Raw genomic sequence first — 15454 nt, 5'->3', positions numbered from 1 at the left:
TTGTCAAGTATTTCAGTGTTCTTACTCTTCTACAAAGACTGAGACTTCGTTTCATCATTTTTCAAAGTGTAAAATTGATCAGTGATCTCTCTAGTCATTGCATGCACAGCGTAAGGTACTGTCCATATTTGCTGAAAACCTTAAATTAATTTAAGCAAGGCTACTAACCAGGTTATTTTTTTTCTATCTTGCTTAAATTGCTGGATGAAGTCATACAGGAGCCTCAAATATCAGTTGAAAGCCCAAGACAAAAAAATCCCCAGACACCTCAATTCCTACTTTGTCAGAAATTATTTGTTATGTTCACAAATGTCTCTTTGAGAGAGAGGGTGGGGAGCAGATACAGAGAGGTAACATGAAGCAGATGTCCAGAAGCAAGCTGTACATACATGTGAGCAGAACACAAGTCACACTGGTAATATCAGCACAAAACAAACAGCATTTGACTGGTCTCAATATTTCCATTTTGTTTTAAGTAACCGGTACTTGCACTCGATCTCTTTGTCTCTGTCAAAGCAAGAGTAAATACAGACTGTTCAAGTTACGATGTGCTGTAAGGTACGTAGCAGCTAAGCTGCTTTTTTCTCCTAGTTTTATTTTGCCATGCAACAACTTGCATAGATAATAAAAAACATCTGAGATACTGAGTTCACTGGTTAAAGTTGAAAGTATGGAATAAACTGCCATTATACTCCAGAGATTTAATGTTGATGATGCCCAAAGCAGATATTTTGTATTTCTAACCCTGCAGAGAGTACAAGAGTAGAGAGAGTAATATTTTGAAACCATTACAAATTAGGGGTTCTAACACGACCTATCAATCAAGAAAAGATGAACTTTAAACTAAACTGAAAAATTAATTTGAATTTTATTATGGTTGACACATTTTCTTTATTAAGGAGCTGAAAGAATGATAACTACTACAGAGAAATCTAAATATATTCTTCCCTAGGTAGGATTGTTACTGTCAGAAGATGGAACTTCTGCCAAAATGAATCCTTTAAAAGTCTTTTTGTATTAGAGGTCATCACCAGAAAAGCAGAGCACATACAGAGTATTCATTTGCTGTAAGTTTTTTTATGTGAAAAACTGAAACCATTCCCTTTGTAAAAACAGGCATTAAAAAAAATCCAAATGGTAAGTTCACCATAGTGTCAACTTACTATTTTATAGCAAGCTATTTCACAAACCGTGATTTGTATGTTCTGATGTTCTCTCTTCATTTGTCCAAACAGGGCACAAGGCAAAGCTCCACAGTCCAAGCCATGTGCTTTCACCATGAAACAACCTGACACAAGGTTAGATCATCAGCTGACATAAATCACTATAATTCCATTAATTTCACTGATCATTAAAGACACAAATGAAATATGGACTAGGAGTCTAACTCTACTTGAACTAGCACCTATTTATTTTAGCTATGTATGTGAAAAAGAACAAACGTATTACCATGGAGTTGCAGTAGTTATTTGGAAGAAGAAATGTGGCTATTTTACAGAGTGTTCCTAATATGAATATATGTTTCTCCTCTGGGAAGTTAAGAAAAGGACAGAAAACATTAAAATCAAATAGAAAATCACTACCCAAAAAATCTGTGAACTAAACAAAACCACACAGATTCCTTCAGAAATATACTTAGTTCTGCAACCATAAAAAGGTAACACATTAATTTTAAATATTTGTAGAAAACTTCAAATAAAACATGATCATTTGCTCTGAGTCACTTTCTTTGTAATCTTCCCTTTCACTTTTACCTATCATACAAATATGACTTTATCAATATATTCACATGATTTGCCTCCAGTGAACTACAAAATGTCAACCATACCAGTACTAATTGCTTTCAGGCAAGACTGAGAAACAGACAACCTTCTTTATTCAGCTCGTCTGTCTTCCAGGCTTTTGTTTCCCTAACACAACGATTTTGATATATCACTTTAAAAACTTGCAATTTACTCACAAAAATGAAGATTTAAGCTGGAAATACTGATTTTATACAGTAGAAAGTGAAAAGATGCAGTGTTATGCTTATTTCTACCAGAGTTTAACCTGAACATCTAGATCTTGCAGTCAAGTCATACTGACTGAACTCTGAAGTTTCTTCAGATTTTTTTTTCCCCGTTTGTTCATATGTGACACTACGGAAGTAGGTTATGTTGAGGATGGAAGGATCTCAACCTGTCAATAATCACACCTTTCCTCCTTGGCTGATGTTCCTCCAGAAGCCTCTGATGCACACAACTATAGTATCTTTTGGCTGTAAGTTTTCCATTTTTCCAGAGTTTAAACACTTCTGAGACTATTGTGTTTACTTTTTAGAAGCTTCTTCTATGTTGATTTTTACCTGATCCTTGTGGGATGATCCACTTGTGGGATGACTACCACTCAGGCAATAAGCAACATGACTGGGATCTGGTACATGTTTATTCTCTTACCCTTCCTTTAAGAGAAAAAGCCTATGCTTTTAAGTGTTAAGTTTGGGATTAAAAAAAAAAATCACATACCAACACACAAATATCACTATTTATAATGAAGAGTCAAAGCAACACTTCTTGCAATTCAGGCAGAAGCTGGTTAAGACAACAATGGTCCTCAATTTTGGGCCAAGTTAATTGCAGCCCTTTGAGACTATGAGAGTTTCTCTTTTTTTCACATGTACAACTAATAATAGAAGTGTTTAAGAAATACTTCGGCTAGGTAAACCTAGACTTTGAGGCTGTATCTCTTTTCCCTGCACCATGAGACCTGATAATAAACAGTTCTGGATCCAGCCAAGTAAATCAGACAGGATTCCTCTAATCTGCATGTTTTTATCTGTATCTCTAAAATTCCTTTTGCCTGGTCCCTCTACCAGGTGTCTGGAAGGAAGTACAGGAACTGTTACAGTAACATATAACCAAAAATATCATATAGGTGGAAAGGACATCTGAAGCACTTTAGATCAAACAGCCTGCTCAAACATATACAGTTAGAGCAAGCTACATGGATGAATTTTTAATATCTACTACTCCGGGCAACCTGCTGCAGTGTTTCACCACTCCTATGGGGTTTTTTTTTTCCCCCTTGTAGAGTCAGCATTTTCCATGTTCTAACTTGTGTCTGTTGCCCCTCATCCTTCCACTGTACAACTCAGAGAAGATTCTGGCTCCATCCCTCTACACGTGGCCATCAGAGAGTTACAGAGAGCAGCACCACCACAACACCACCTGCTCTTCTAAAGGCTGAACGAACCCGGCTGGTTCTCGCAGCCCCTCTGCATGCACCACATTGTCCAGCCCTATAAGCTGTCTGCTGGACTCATTCCAATGTGTCAGTGTCTGCCTGGTAGCTGGGGAGCCCAAACTGGGTACAGTGCTCCAGCAGCAGCCTCCAACATGCCAGACACAGGGGAAGAATCACTTGCCTCAACCTGCTGCCTACATTCTTGTTCTTATTCTCAGCCCAGTATGACATCCATCACCAAGTAACTTCACCTTACGAAGGGAATGCAGGACTTGCTGACTGTGCTGATTTTAAAACACTTTTGTTCTGCCAAGAAGCAAGAAAACCTGAACTAGAGCCAAGTGGTGTCTCAATATTAATCTCCTCTTGGTTATTAGCTAGGTTTAGCATCGTTCTATGGCTAACAGAAGTGTTAAAGGTCAGCAGCAGTATAATGCTGCTCTGAGACAAAAGCTCACTAGATGCAGGATATAAATGTACTTGCTGGTGACAGCACACTGATTTATGAGTGCTGAAAAATCAGTAATTTGAATAAAAGTTAGGTTTGGAACAGCAACCATTTATGGCCCCCCATAAAGGCTGTATAGCAATAAGTGCAGTAAGGCAGCCATGGGAATGGATGATTGGGAATTTCCTGTGGAAGTAGCATTTTTATTTTCCACAGTAAGAATTCCCACTCAGCCACTATGACATTGTTTGGAATCTAGAAAGTTTCCTGTACAGATGTTCCATGAACGCTGGAAGGAACTGCAGAAATGTTTGTGTAGCTAAACAGCACACAAATGCATTCTGTCAACAACATGAAATCACAATTAAAAAAAATGTTTCAATATACTGATGAAGACACATGGCTTACTGGCCAGGAAGCAGTAAACTAAGAACTGAATCTGGAGTTTACCACTGATTTGTTGTGGAAGCACCATTAAGTCATTCCACTACGTGGACCTCTGGGTTCTTACCATTCACACATTTGACTACTACTGACCCTCAAATCAATATAGGCGCTTTTTTTGACAGCTGTTATGTTTTCATAGGCCTTTGTAACTCTCACTTCCTTGCTCACATAATGTCAAAAATACCTGGTGGTTTTTCCACAAAGTACCTCCCACTGAAGAGAGACACAAATTTGCTGCTGTTGTAAACTGGAAGTATCAGTGAAGGACAGACAGTTCTCTTACGCTAGCAGGAATTTCACCACAGGAGACTAAACAGTAACACCCATGCAAATCAGTGTAAATTGTAATATCTGATAGGCTTTCCCGTCTCGGACGACGGAATTTATTCTGTTAGAGTAACAGTGTTGCCTCAATATTTATCATTTCCATTATTTTTCAAATGACTGCAATAGACAATATTTTATTTTTACTTTACGAAGGAGTTTATATACAACAGTAGCTCAGCAGTATGATCTACTGTCCCAGCGAGTTACCACAGATTTGCTCACCCCTTGCTAGTGCAGTTGGCTTTCCTGTGAGAGAGCAGCACACAGCTCTGGTACCTGATTCCATGAATGCTTAATAATGTTGGGTGCAGGATTTGGACTTCCCACAAGGACTGGTGAACTGAAGTGTATCCAGCAAATGACAAGAATGGTTGCAGAGTTTGATCTGAGAGGCTGAGCAGCATAGTTATATTGAAAAATCTTTCTGAGATTCCGAGTAATAAGCCCTGGATGGTCATGTTGCATGTAAGACAAAGAAGTTGAGCCACTTCCAATGTACAGCTTCAAAACCCAAGGCTTGCACTCCCCTTGGTAGAAAATAACGTTTGTATTTTGTCAGTCTTTGATAAACCATGACACATTCAGTAACACAGGAACTTTATCTGGTATCATTACTATATATATCTGGGACTGTTTAGCATAGACTGGGACTTGGTAGCCTGGAGAAGAGAAGGCTCGAGTTAGGAGGAGAGGCAGATCTTGTCAATGTATACACATACCTGAAGGGAGGCTGTAAAGAGGAGGGAGCCAGACTTTTCAGTGGTGCCCAGTGCCAGGACCAGAGGCAATGGGCACACACTGAAACACAGGAGATTCCCTCTGAAGATCAGGAGACTCCCTCTGAAGATCAGGAGACACTTTTTCACTGTGAGGGTAACCGAGCACTGGCACAGGTTGCCCAGAGAGGTTGCCCAGTCTCCATCCTTGGACATGAATTCTCGACATGGTCCTGGGCAACCAGCTGTAGGCAGCCCTGTAGGCGCAGGGGGGTTGGACCAGATAATCTCCAGAGGTCCCTTCCCACCTCAGTTATTATGTGATTCTGTGAACTGCCAGGTTCAGAGTGTTTTGATTAATGGCACAAAGTCCAGGTGAAGGTGAGTTACTAGGGGTATACCTGGGGACTAATACTGGGTCTAATACTATTCAACCACCTCATTAATGATCTGGATGATAGGACAGAGTGCATCCTCAGCAAGTTCACATATGACATAAAACCAGGAGGAGTGGCTGATATACAAGATCGTTGTGCTGCCTTTCAGAGGGACCTCAACAGGCTCAAGAAAAAGGCAGAAAAGAAACCATGAAGTTTGATGAAGTCCTGCACCGGGGAAGAATAACTCCATGCATCACTATGCACTGGCAGCCAACCAGCTAGAAAGCAGCTCTGCAGAGAAGGACCTGGGATGGATGAGATTAACAAGAGCCAACAGAGTGCTGCAGCCCCATGGATAAGACCAGCACAGAGCAGAGGAAGAATGTAAGAAGAAAGAAGCAGCAAAAGAAAATAAATAAGGAGCAGCAGAAGGAAACAACTACACACTGACCCCAGCTGCCTCTGTCACCCATCACCTCACAAAATGGACCGGGAGTAACCCACAGCAGTAACAAGCGGAGTGAAGTCTTTCAATGTTTGTCTTCTTTCTCAATACCCACATCAGTAATTAAGTGTTTATGTTAATTGGCAATAAATTCTTCAACCGGAGTCTGTCTTGGCAGTGACTGCCCTTTGACTTCTGCACAGCCATACCCTACCAGCTCTCAAGCCCCCCTTGACATTTCTCCTCACGTGCACACACGCAGCACCTACCCTCAGAGTCTCGGGAGTCTCACCCAATGTTTCCTACAGACCATCAAAACTTGCCTTGAGCTGCTCGCAAACAGCACCTGCATTCCAACAACTAACAAACCCACCAGAATTCCATGCTGCCAGCAGTGCCCCTGATACCAAACACTAACCAAGTATACTAGCTCTCTAGTTGGAAAACCTTTTCTGCATGTTAAGTCCTTGTGTGTGGAATTCAATCTCAGGTTGTTACTCAAGTATGTAAAAGTCACCTTCCTATCTCAGTCTTGTTTCACTTGTGTGCTGCCACGTCAGCTGTTGCAGCCCATCTGGCATTTAGCTCTGCAAAGCTGGAGCAGAGCTATTGCTCCAGATTATCTCTGCTTCACTGTCCTGATCCTTCCTATTCTCTCAGTCACCCACAAGAAAAAACAGAATCAATAGGACAACATCACCAAGCCAGCAAAACCTAAATATACTTGCTCTGATTGTTACCTAGAATTTACCTGTATTAACTGCAGCACTTCTGCAACCCAAACCCTGCAGCTTCTGCTCAGTAAACTCAAACTAAATACAACACAGCTGCTGTGTGATCTACCAGTATGTCACCTAACTGAACAATTCCCCTATCTAAAACAACTAGAGGAAAAAAAAAAAATCCTGAAGCAACTTGACTACAAAAGCAATCATCGGCCTTTAGAATAAAGTACAAGGTCTGGCGTTTTCCCCTAAAACTGCATATGCATAAAAAACAGCTGTGCTGAGGATTTGAAGGAAAAAAAAAGTGGGATACAACCTATTCCACAGGAGAAAAGAGGAAAAAAAAAAGTTATGTATACAGCAGGAAATCAATAATCTGATCTATATCCATTAGAGACTATATAGGAGACGATGACTGAAATGCAGTCGAAGTGCTGTCTCACTGCTTGAAAACAGACTGGTTAGTTACATTAGTGAGCTCAGGATACCTGAGGCAAGACAAAACCCCATCCAATTTCCTTTCTCATTTGGAGGTAAGAAGAGAGGTATAGGATCCTCTGTCTGGGATTAGACGTCAGGATGCCGTCCTGGACAGCTGGCTCTGGGTTGCCCTGTCCAGGCAGGGGGGTTGGACCCGAGGACCTCCAGAGGTCCCTTCCCACCTCAGCGATTCTGTGTGATTGCCTTCGTATAAACTCATAGTGATGACCCTGCTTTGCCATTTAAATCTTCAAAAACTCACAGACAGCAAGTTCAGGTTAAAAGTATTGGAACAGATACATTTTCTGTCAAGTATAGACACAGATCACCTTCTTGAAGAGAGACCAGCCTTCCTGGACTCCTTTGCCCTTTCGGACTGCCTCCCAAGGGACCCTGCCAACCAGCCTCCTAAACAGATCAAAGTCTGCCCTTCAGAAGTGCAAAGTAGCAGTTCTGCTGACCACCCTTCTAACTTCTCCAAGAATAGAAAACTCGTTCATTTCATGGTTACTATGCCCAAGGCAACCTTGAACTGACACAGTGCCCATGGGTCCTTCTCTATTTAGAAACAACAGATCCAGCAGGGCATCTTCCCTAGTAGGCTCACTGACCAGCTGTGTCAGGAACTTGTCTTCCATGCACTGCAGGAGCCTCCTAGACTGCTTCCTCTCTAGAGACTCACTCTAGTGAGTGCAGAGCAGGGAGACGAAGCTGGTGAGGGGCCTGGAGCACAAGTCTGATGAGGAGCAGCTGAGGGAACTGGGGCTGTTTAGGCTGGAGAAAAGGAGGCTGAGGGGAGACCTGATCGCTGTCTGCAACTACCTGAAAGGAGGTTGTAGCATGGAGGGGGTTGGTCTCTTCTCCCAAGTAGCAAGCGATAGGACAAGGGGAAATAGCCTAAAATTGTGGCACATAAGGTTTAGATTGGATATTAGGAAAAAATTATTCATGGAAAGGGTTATCAGGCATTGGAACAGGCTGCCCAGGGAAGTGGTGGAGTCACCATCCCTGGAGGGGTTTAGATGAGGTTCTTAGGGACTTGGTTTAATGCCAGAGTTAGGTTATGGTTGGACTCAATCATCCTGAGGGTCTCTTCCAACCGAAATGATTCTATGTGTCTACATATACTTTGTCAGGGTCCTGAGGGCACTTACCAGGCTTGCCTCATCTCCCCAGGTCTTCCCCCACCCTGCCCATGGTGCAGGACCCCTTGTCCGCCCCCCTGGGGCCATCAGCCCCTGCCCCAGCGATGCCACAGCCAGGCTGGTGTTCAGCTCCCCACAGCCCTGCCCAGCCATGAGCCCTGCTGAGCCAGGCCCCGCTGATGTCCCAGCCCAGCCTTTGCACAGTCCCATCACCACGGAACAGCTCAGCCATGTCTGACCCTTGTTCTGCTCACCATGTCTGATCCTGACTCCCAGCTGCAGGCCCATGTCCCAGCCTGGCCCCATCACCACAGCCCTGCCTGGTGGCCACTGGACCCAACTGAAGACTCTCCCTCCGTCACCGTCTGTATTTTTATTCCTGTGCTATCAAAACATTAGTGATGCTGCCACTGAACTGTGTTTTTCACATGCGGGTCCATGTTTTCTTGAAAAACAATCGCTTCTTTTTATTCTGCCCTAAGTCATTCGTGTGTGCTTAACAGCACTAGTCCCGATCACAGCAATGAACATAGAAACTGTTTAGGAGCTTGAAGTAACGAACAACATGGGAAACGCTCTTGAGTTGAAAAGTTTGTTATGTGATTGCTTGTCTCCCAGAGCTTTTTGCTTTGGAAGTGAGAATTCTTTTTCTTTGACACTTTTCTCCCAGCCTAATATTACATGAAGACTCTACTTCGCTGTTAACCATATTTCATCTTCTAGAAAATGCCTTTTTTTTCTTCATAGGTCATTGCTTCCTTTGCTACTCATGCATCTGCTAAAAATTGCAAATTTCGCACTATAAAAATATAATTGTACCTTATATTTATAAACAAAGCAAAACGTATTTGTCAAACATACACTGCGCTACAGCTATCCTGTGTACTACTCAGCTCATCCTCCAGCTCTCAATTTTCAGGTACTTAATGAAAAAAGATAAAAATAACTCAAATCATACTAAAGAAAGAAACATACAACTTTAAATCAGTGCTTGTGTAATCTACCCAAACACAATTCTCTGAAGTCAGTAGGGACCCAGTCACACATCCAGTCTTCCAATCGCAGTGAAGTCAACAAGAGTGCTTTAAGTTAGACGTCTGTTATTCATACATCCATCACCGTATGTGTAAGTAATTTCCCAAATAAAGTAAGTATTAAATATATCCTTAGTTAGCATCACTAAACTTTACGTATTTCTTTAAGTGCTTAGAATCACTGCCTTCAGGACAGAAGAAATGACAATATATACCTTGTTAGAGGGTAACTGCAGAGTATTTATTAGGATAAATAATTGGGTTTTTTTTTAAGGCATTATCATGATAAATTTTTGCAGTCATCTTAGGGTTCCAGAGACCGGATCATGCATTTTCCCTATGTAATCCACATTTACATATCCTGAGGGTATTTCTAGGGAAGAAGCAAAATTCAACTCAAACACTGAATGTAATTTAAAGCTATATAAATTAGTCCATATTCTAATGTTATAAAATTGTGGTCTGTATTATCACAGAGTTATGCTGAATACACTCGCATGGATTTTGATGGAGTTTTTTGTTTGGTTTGGATTTACGGGGTATGTGCAGGAGCAATATACTTTCACAGAATCACAGAATGGCTGAGGTGGGAAGGGACCTATGGAGGTCATCTGGTCCAACGCCCCTGCTCCAGCAGGGCCACCTACAGTCAGTTGCCCAGGACCATGTCCAGACAGCTCTTGAATATGTCCAAGGATGGATACTCTAAAACCTCTCTGGGCAACCTGTGCCAGTGCTCAGTACACAAGTTTTAATATGGTGGATAACAGAATATTATTCTGAGTACTGTTCCATCACTATACAGCCTGGTTTTTTTTTCTCTGTTCTGATCATTTATCAACTAACTGCCAAACAGCACTTCTGATAATGTTATTTTTTTATGCTTATTGAAAAATTTAAATATGACTCCCTTGTGTGCAAAAAATGTCTGGAAAAAAAGCAAAAACTCAGAGATTCTAATGTGGCACCAGAGAGTGAGAAAAGAGTAGCTCTGAAGCAGAAACAGTTGTCATGATCACCACCACAGTTCACAAAACTAAAAATATATGAGAACTATGAAAAATGTTCATGAGGAACATTTGAGTAAAGCACAGAACAAGTTGAGTCATTTTGTGGAAGTCAGCTGAAGGAACAAGAGCTCATTGATATGCCACTGGAAAATATGTCTTAAATGTAGTCGATCCACTGCCAATATTGTAATATTGCCGTAGCAACTGTAATTAGGAGAGAATAACATTTAAGAGCATCTTAAGTACTAAAAACAAGTGAAGTGGTGATGGTGCCTCTCTCTGGTCATTATCTATCAGATCCTGTTTGATCACATTTTTCATAGCTTGCAGACTGATTTACACTGTGTAGGAACTTAACCCACAACATTTTAGATATCAATCATTACAGCTCTCCAAAATGTATTTTAATATCATTTGATTTCCCAGTAGAGTTACAGACACATCCAGCATATTTATAGATCTTCCAGTGCTGTCTAATCTGGGAAATGAACTGTCTATTTTAAAAATATGTTTGTTTTGGTTATATTTCTAAACTGATGACTGAAACATTTTAAATACCTAAAAAACAAATAAGCATTTTTTGACATTTTCTCACAAAAAAAACCCTTCTCCGAGTTGTGTATGAACACAAATTGATAGCACCAACAGCTGAAGAGCAAGTAAGAATACATGTGCAGATAAGAGAACTGCCCAAATATCATTTGCCATATTCACTAGGGAGCATGGATTTTTATCTGCAATCTTGAATTAAGTCTCTAAGTCCACATTCTTCATTACAGATAACAGTCAAATGTTCAACATAAATGCAAAATAAAAGCGTGAACTTACATCTTCTCTCATTTATTTTCTTTTTAACTAGCTAGGCCATAGAGCCCTTATCACATAAAGAAATGTAGGTGAGCCGCAGTGTTGACAGCTCTGTCAGCTTTTACAGGTGTAATGGCTCTGGCTGGGACAGAGTTAATTTTCATCACAGCAGCCCGTATGGCTCCATGTTTTACAGTGGTGACCAAAACAGTGTTGGGAGCAAACTGATGCTTTAGCTATTGCTAAGCAGTGCCTGCCCAGCATCAAGGCTTTCTCCATTTCCCACCCTGTCCCTCGGTGAGTGGGTTGGTGGTGAGCAAAAGGCTGGGAGGGGACACAGCTGGGACAACTGACCCCAGCTGAGCAAAGAGATATTCCATACCAGATAATATCATGCTCAGCAATAAAACTGAGGGGGAGTTTTTCCAAAGTAGCCTTTGCTCAGGGACTGGCTGGGCATCAGTCTGTGTGGTGAGTGATTGCTTTTGCATCACTTGTTTTATTCTTTTTTCCCCTCTTTGCTTATTAAACTCTTTATCTCAACACAAGTCTTCATCTTGCCTTTGCCATTCCGATTTTCTCTCCCATCTAGCTGAGGGTGAAAGTATGCAAACAACTGGAGGCAGAAGCTTGCCTGCCAACCAGGGTCAATCCACCACAGCAAGTTTCACAATATTTCATTTTATTTATTTTTTAATTGTCCAGTGTTATCTACTGATGGAAAAATCCCTAATTGTACTTATATAGTTCAAGGCCATTCTTAAGTTTCAAAAACCCCAGAGATTTAGTTTCATATTGAGTTTTTTTCCCTAACATTTCAATTTGCAGAGACCATTTTGCTAGTTCTTGATTGTTCAGATATTATAGTATGTCATGCAACATTGACTTTTTAAGTCTGCTTTCAGTCTGAGCTGGAGAAATGAACTTCTTCTATGATTTTCAACTGCCCTGTGTTGTCTTGGGTTCAGAGAACACCTGGAGACGCTGATTTGGGGCGTTTATACAGTTTTATCTCTACCTCTAACAATAGCACGATTGATTTTAAAACCAATGAAGTTAAGCAGATACATAATTGGCAAACATTCAGTCTTCAAGAAAGGCAACAGGGATGACCCCAGCAACTACAGGCCCATGAGTCTCACTTCTGTGCCTGGCAAAATTATGGAGAAGATTATTCTGGGAGTTATTTAAAAATACCTTAAACACAACACAGTCATTGGTCCCAGCCAGCACGGGTTCATGAGAGGAAAGTCTTGCTTAGCAAACTTAATTTCATTCTACAACAAGGTTACCCACCCAGTTGACCAAGGGAAGCCTGTCGATGTGATCTTTTTGGATTTCAGTAAAGCCTTTGACACTGCCTCTCACAGTATCCTCCTGGACAAGATGTCCAGCGTACGGCTGGATAAACACACAATGCAGTGGGTGGGCAATTGGCTGACGGGCCGGGCTCAAAGGGTTCTAGTAAATGGGGTCATGTCGGGCTGGCAACCAGTCACTAGTGGGGTTCCACAGGGATCCATCTTAGGGCCAGCACTCTTCAATGTCTTCACAAATGAATTGGATGCAGGACTTGAGGGAACACAAGGTAAGTTCACTGATAACACAAAACTGGGAGGAGCTGTCAACACTCTGGAGGGAGAGAGGCCCTGCAGAGGGATCTGGACAAAGTGGAGAACTGCGCAGTCACCAACCGCATGAAGTTCAACATGGGCAAGTGCCTCATTTTGCACCTGGGACATGGCAACCCTGGCTGTACATACAGACTGGGGGATGAGATGCTGGAAAGCAGCTCTGCAGAGAGGGATCTGGGGGTTCTGGTCAGCAGTAAGTTGAACATGAACCAACAGTGTGTCCTGGCAGCTGAGAAGGCCAACCGTGTCCTGGGTGCATCCAGCCCAGCATCGCCAGCCGGGCAGGGAGGTGATTGTCCCGCTCTGCTCTGCACTGGTGCGGCCTCACCTGGAGCACTGGGTGCAGCTCTGGGTGACACAGGATAAAAAAGACATAAAGCTACTGGAGAGTGTCCAGAAGAGGGCTATGAAGTTGGTGCAGGGTTTGGAGAGGAAGCCGTGTGAGGAGCGGCTGAAGTCACTTGGTTTGTTCAGCCTGGAGGAGACTGAGCTACAGAGGAGGAGGGGCAGGCGCTGATCTCTTCTCTCTGGTGGCCAACGACAGAACCCAAGGGAACAGCAGGAAGATGTGCTAGGGGACATTCAGGTTGGACATGAGGAAAAGGTTCTTCCCCCAGAGGGTGCTGGACACTGGAACAGGCTCCCCAGGGAGGTGTCACGGCCCCAGGCCTGACAGTGTTCAAGAAGAGACTGGACAATGTCCTCAGACACATGGGGTGACCTGTGGGGTTGTCCTGTGCAGGGACAGGAGCTGGACTCAATGATCCTTGTGGGTCCCTTCCAACTCAGGACATTCTATGATCCTGTATGTTCAAAACAGTTAATTTACAGTAAGATATTTTTCTGTTTGTATGTCTTAGCCAGATAATTGTGTTCTTATGCAAAGACGCACCACTAATTCTGAAAGCATTCAAGAACATTTCAATATATATTTTCCAGTACAGCATCTCAAGGAAAAAAAAAAGGTATTTCTCTTGTAGAAAATGTAAAGAGTTTGAGGGTGGAGGGCTGGCAAGTATTGGATTCTCCATCACTAATAAAGGAGAAAATTATATTCTCCAGCAGTTTTGATTCTCCTATATTTCTATATTTTGTAATCCTTTTATTAGTAAGGTTTGGGTCTTCCTGCTTAAAATTTCAAGTAAGAGAAAAAAGATGTTTTATAAACACATGCTTTCTGAAAGTAATCTTTTGGTAAAGTAACTCATCAAGAAAGAGAAAACTCTAAGGAAGGAAAACAAACTAGTGAAAACAGGTAAGGTCAAACAACCTATAACAAAAGTCAGTTTTAGTAACTGTAGATGTTCACTATTGTCATGGAGGCACCCCAAAAACCAATTTAGGCAGGCAAGAAACTCCAAACAGACTTTATTCTAACCAGGGCTGTTTAACAGAAAAACAACTACCAACGGAGTTTATCCAAAATTACTCAGCACTCCAACATCATCATAAAACACAAGGTTCAGATACTGGTTAAGAGTAAAATTACTACACAGCTGATTCAAATTCAGGGGGATCAGACCCCCCAAACTCTTGGGATGATTCAAAATGCACAACTTCCCACTCTGTGTCAAAATGAGGGCTCTCAGGGGTCCCCAGATCACTTACCAAGCCAGTAAGGTTCCTCAGTCCCCCACGAATGCCCCTTAGATGGCCAATCTGAGGAGAAGAGTCTTCACTTGCGTACCCCCTCCTCCAAAGAAAACCAACTCCCCCACCAGGCTCTATTTATACCCTACTTGGACCTGTGCTGTGGGCATTTATGGGCATGGTCTATAAACTTCTCTCAACCAAGGCATCTCATTGGTCAAGGGCCCTGTCTGTCAACCAAGGGGTGTGTGCATGACCATAGTGGTCCATCAGCTATAAGTTTCTGGCCTCTGGTACACCTATATTCAATATGTTTTAATGATCCTTTTTGACTTGTACCCTTTAATTATTTCAAAGGCACCACAGAAAGAGAAAGAACATGGCAGACTAGTTCATTTTTGTATACTTTTGTCTCCTCACTATTGTTTACAAGAATAATAAAATTAACATTTCTTGGCCAAGGATGGCATTCTACTGTCTGTTTGATCCTAAGTTTTTAACTTCTTTTTTTTTCTTTTGAACTACTTTTCTTAGTATTCTAAAACAAAGTCCTAGAAAATTATGAAACAACACAGATTCATATCTGACCAAGTTGCCTAATCTTCTATGTGCTGAATTTCTAGCCACTAGCAGTAAAAGGAGAACCCAGGGGGTTTTATGCTTTTTGGGAAAGGATGTTAACCAACTGTTGTGAATATCTGTAAACACAGGGAACACAATGTATTCACAAAGTTCTTTGCTAACCACATTAGGAAGTTTTTTTACTTTCACATCTTTATTCTGAGGCAAGGATTCATTCATCCCTTAACTATCATTCACCCATTACATCAACAAAATAATCACAGCTTATCCAGTAAGACAAAGCTCCAGGCTGTGCACCTACCAGCACTAGCAGACTCAGCTACTTCATAGCCACTACATGCATCTGTGAGCACATGATATGGTGTCACCTGAGGTCCTTATATACATTTATCTCTTCAGTACTACTTTCAATCCAACATCTCTTACCTCAGGTGAAAAGGGTTCAACTTTACATCACAAACC

This window comes from Caloenas nicobarica, chromosome 2 (genome assembly GCF_036013445.1).
Source record: "Caloenas nicobarica isolate bCalNic1 chromosome 2, bCalNic1.hap1, whole genome shotgun sequence".
NCBI lineage: Eukaryota > Metazoa > Chordata > Aves > Columbiformes > Columbidae > Caloenas > Caloenas nicobarica.
The sequence above is the reverse complement of the archived record's forward strand: the minus strand, read 5'-3'. Positions refer to the sequence as shown.